The sequence below is a fragment of the Macadamia integrifolia genome, chromosome 3, assembly GCF_013358625.1.
Source record: "Macadamia integrifolia cultivar HAES 741 chromosome 3, SCU_Mint_v3, whole genome shotgun sequence".
NCBI lineage: Eukaryota > Viridiplantae > Streptophyta > Magnoliopsida > Proteales > Proteaceae > Macadamia > Macadamia integrifolia.
Genome location: NC_056559.1, coordinates 18,546,921 through 18,551,981, shown reverse-complemented (window position 1 = coordinate 18,551,981; position 5,061 = coordinate 18,546,921). Strand labels below are relative to the sequence as shown.

The following is a 5,061-nucleotide window of genomic DNA, read 5'->3' as shown; positions in this document are numbered from 1 at the left end:
AAATCGATGAATTATCTAGCATGAGTTGGTTACCATTGTAATTACATATACTGGTTACCACTTTAAATCTATAGCCCACCTAGCATGAGTTGGTTCCCACTGTAAATCTACAGCGGTAAGCAGTCCATCTAGCATGAGCTGGTTACCACTGTAAATCTACAACGGTCTGGTGCTGGTTAGCACTTTAACCCATCTACCATGAGCTGGTTTTCACTTTAAATCTATATCCCATCTAGCATGAGCTAGTCACCACTTTAAATATATATAGTGGTACTCCTAACATAGAAGGAGCGATGGTTCTAAAAGTTCAAATCAGATTGGTTAGTATTGACTGGATTGAATTGGTATTGATCTTGATCGATCCCCATTCTTGACTGATGCGACCTAATACACAAGTAAAGCCCAAGAGTGAAAACATAATAAAAAGTGTTTTTTTTTTTTAGTTGTTTGTAACAATTACTTTAGCTTAGTTGGGGAATTGTGATCTGTAAAAAACTAATTTTTTTTTATTTTTTATTAAAATAAGGGTAAGTCTACCGAAGAGAATGCGATCTAGGCCAATCCGGACCGTTATTGGATTTTTTTTTTCATAAAAATTGAGTGGAGCAATTTTTTTTAGTTTTTATTAGAACATGAAATTATCTTTTTATTTCTCCCAAACCTATCATCTCTTGGACTTCTTCTTGGGTATTTTAGGTAACTAAAAATGGTTACATCACTTTTCTAAACTACATAAACGTGATGATATATCCCATAAAGATGTTACAGATTGACGACACAACACGGGAGAAATCCAGTGCATGGGGTTCTAAGGTTCGATACAAGAATTGACGTTGGAGAAACTGTTTATCAGTCCTTCCATTTTGAATTTAAATGTCTCTTATTCAATTCCAGTATCTTCCATTACTAAGAATCACCTATATATGTTTACCACCGGAGAGAGCTAGATTTACTAGTACACCCCTCTTATGTTAGCCAGCAAGAGAAGGGCATGCATATATGAGCTTCTTGATGTGGAGCTTGATGTGAAATTGGTAATAGAAGGCGAGAGTCTGCACTATCACCTGCAGATTTCACAACCACCAGGTCTAGTCTGGATTTTTTCTTGTGAGGCCAGGTCTGAATTTTGAAGTGAACTAGATGAATTTCAAAAGAGGTATCAAGCAATGTTAGAATAATTGAGTTTCATTAATTGTCTTTGCTTGTACAATGCAGCTTTATAAAGAGAGAGTACAGAGATTGTAGTGTACTAGAACTCTATCGCACATGTAAGTGATTGACTAGAACTCTATATCACATGTGGGAGTTAGACTCCAATTCTATTATCTTATGTGATAGACTTAGAGGGCAAGTCAATCTCTAGAGTTGGTATACATGTAGAGTTCTTGTGAGAGAGTGTTGGTGACCGGATGAATTTAGCTGCTGCCCGGGTTGCAGCCACCCCTGTGGTAGTCAAAGAAATAGAATCTAAAAGGGTATTTTCTAAAATATTATAACCTAGAAGGGTATTTGTGAACCCTAGGGGTACGAGCCAATTTTTTTCCGTTGGTGACCAAGAGGACTCCTATATAGTAGTAGAGATATAGTTGAGTTTGAGTATGACTTTAATTACTCTAATAAGCAATAGTATAATTTAGTCGAGAAATGAGAGTTAATGATGAAATTCAAATTTACAGAGCCCAATCATAGCATCAATTGACCATTATGAATGGAGAAAATAATGGAGAGAGGAGATTTCGGATATTTCATGAGAAAGCCCCTAGGGAGACAAAATTTACAAGAAGGTGGGGGTATATATGACATCGGTGATGGTGGGCCTTCCCCCATCAGTGCAAACGGAGTTTGCTCATGATGCACAGCTTTAGCCAAGATATCTTTTTACTAGTTAATCATTTGTTCCTTGTGATTGATAGATAGTTCCTTCTCTTGATGGCAATGCCGAAGATAGAAGGGTCTATCTAAGCTTAGTTGTTGGAGTTTCTAGCTATTTCAAGGATGTATTTGTACATTGTCTTCCTTCTTTTTAATACAAATGATCCTCCATTTAGCGAAAGAAAAAAAATATATATATATATATATATCAATTGACTGTACATTTGACATGCCTGATGCTTGGTTTGCTTAATCATATGGGTTTTCTTGTTTTACATCCGCAAACCCTTTAGTCTTTAATGCCTGCAATTAACATAATTTTTCATGATATTACTATTCGATATATTTTACATAGCTCATGAATTGTTTAATGTATAAATGCCTTCAATTATACTCTTTTAAGTTCAATAAAATTCTTGCAATGAACTCATTTCTTTTGCATATGTATCAGTCTTATTAGATTGAAGTTTTAGATTGTCTTACCAGTATCTCATAGAATAGTCTGGCACTTCTTCTTGATCTTCCTTTCAGAAGACCTTCAAAACTCAAAATTTCTTTATCTTTCTTCTCCTTTTGATTTAGGAAGCTTCTCTACAGATATCTTCCCACTGCCCTGCCGAAGGTTTAGCAAATCATGCAGCGGTAACAAAGACCTCAATGACTTGGATGAATCCTCCTTGTTTTTCTTTGAAGAATCTAAGTTGGGATGCTCAAGACCGTCCGAGATTTAGATTCAACTGATTTATTTTTTATTTTCTCTGCTAGTTGATTTAGATTATTAGTTTGCTGATGGTCATACCGAAGGTGGACTGCAATATAAATTTCTTTTCTTCTATGGTATCATTATGTACTGTATTCATTCTTTTCTAATAATATTCTTTGCTGATCTTTAGCAAAAATCTTCCCACTGCCCTGCACACAAGGAGTTCATACGTTGGAACAGTCTCTCCTGCAAGAATGGAACTTAAGCCACTAGCTCAAACCGAGTAAATAAAAGCATCCACCCTAGCTATCTGGTCCTAACTGTCCATCCATCTACTGCATTTTAAGATAACCAAAAAGAATCCTCCATGAAGTGGATATATAAGAAATATAATTTAATACCAACCAGTCTTTTAATAAAAAATAAAAATAAAAGTTAAATTGTTGCTCAAGTCACTATTTAGCTGTCGGCCATTCCAAATCTGTGAAAAAAAAAAACACTAAGGAAATCTCAGGATAATCATTGTGTTTCCTGCATATTTGAACCCAATCAATTATTAAAAAATGAAAATGGTGTACCTAATGTATGAGGCCCGTCGCTGCGGAGTCTAATGAGGGTCATAATGTATGCAATCTTACCCTCACTTCAAGGTAAAAAAAATGTTTCTTAACTCTAATCCACGATCACTAGGTCACAATGGAACAATTTTATCGTTGCAACAAGGTCCGCTCTCACTATCCAACCAATTATCCTAGTGTGTTTTAGAAATTGCATTTATCCACGAGCGTATTACAATTTTGCATAAATATCTTTATTATGTGTTTCTTGAATTATTATACTATTTTATTGACCCCGCTCACAAAATTTTTTGTGATAATTCGAATGATATTTTCTCTGAGGTCTGTGATGATAGCAGAGGACTTGGGCCCATGCCGTTGCGACTTGATGGATCAATCCGACTTGGAGAACTATTTATATGTTTATTGTCTTGTTGTGGAAGTAAGAAAAGTATAGTGATTTGGAGATTTTCAAATTAGGGTCTTTAGGTGAGAATTTTTCCTACATTTTTGGGTGTTCTTGAGAGATCTCCCTTGTATCTTTTCTTCCATCATATAGTGAATCGTCTTCAGTTTTACTAGTGGATGCAGCAAAAAAAGAAGATGATAATAAGATTTAAAATTGTACTAGAAGCCATATAAAGCCCATATCTATACTATTTGGTGTGTTTAATTTAAGGGATATGGTTCTTAATCAATTTCGATATTCAATTTCAGTTCCAAATTGACATGCTTTTAAATCTAACTCTAATAGAGGAAGGGGGAGAGGGGAGAGGGGAGAGGGGAGAGGGGAGCGGGGAGGGTGGAGGAGGATGGTAATAAGAGGAGCTTTACTTTTTGGCATCCACTAAGCGTGGGCTATGATCATGAATAGACACAACTGAGCAATTGAGATAATAAGTTTAACAAAACCAGTATCAAGCAGTGTTTGTTAACCAATAACAAAATATCACAGCATGCATCAATTTATTTATTTATTTATTTTTTTTTTTTTGTGTGTGTGTGTGTATAATCACATGGATAAAATTTATATAGCTTATGGTAAGACGCAATACTCCATAATATTATTATAAATGCACTTTTTCGTACATATAAGATCCAGATTAAAGTTGAAAATTGTAGGATCCATATAAGCTTGCAAAAAAAAATGCTACCATATTACTTTTTCTTTCAAAATTTATAATTTCTGCCTATGCACAAAAAACTATCATTATAAGGTAAGTATAATGATATATTTATTCTAAAATTTGTTAAATCGTTGATCCAATGTAGCTTTCCTCCGCCATCTTTAAATATTTTTTGAAATTCCATCTCTCGGTATGGTACCGTATGTTGTCTTACTATCGAATTTCGGTTCTCTAAGTTAATTAAAAAAGGAGAAAAAAACCAAGAACATTACTAATAATCTTAACTCTTTTTACTATGAAAAATAAAAATTAAACAATATCATCCTTTTGTAAACAAAACAAAAGAAAACACAAACAGGCATAAGAGAGAGAGAGAGATGTACCACTCTCCTACATATGCTGCATGTGCTACATTCCTAAACATTTGAGACTTAGATTCAGAAAGTGTATGAGTTAATTTGAGTAGAAAAAACTATCGGTTTGTTGTTGATGGTGACAACAGTTCTTTAAGGTGGCACAAGGACTAAATATGGTTTAGGCTACTAAATCTGATGGGTAATCCATCTGGTATGATCACCATTAATATAGAAGCAACAGAAAGTGGTAAACCAGCTAACCATGTGCTGGTTTCTTCAGTCCATATCCTGTCAAAATCTATTGAAATCTTATTTGGGTGTTATTCGAAAAAATATGAATCACTTTTCAATTTTTAAATTCCAAGGAAATATCTTTTGGAATCTTACCTTTGAAATTATTGGAACATTGTTTTTCGACATTCATGATATTCCATAAAATAACCAAA

At 34.3% G+C, this 5,061-nt stretch overlaps 1 long non-coding RNA gene across 1 annotated transcript; it reads left to right on the top strand.

Annotated features, from left to right (window-relative positions):
• The first annotated feature begins 312 nt into the window (after positions 1-312).
• LOC122072643 lies at positions 313-2,771 on the top strand. Its single transcript, XR_006138559.1, has 2 exons — positions 313-1,156; positions 2,455-2,771. It is a non-coding gene; the product is annotated as an uncharacterized LOC122072643 (long non-coding RNA).
• Positions 2,772-5,061: the final 2,290 nt, after the last annotated feature.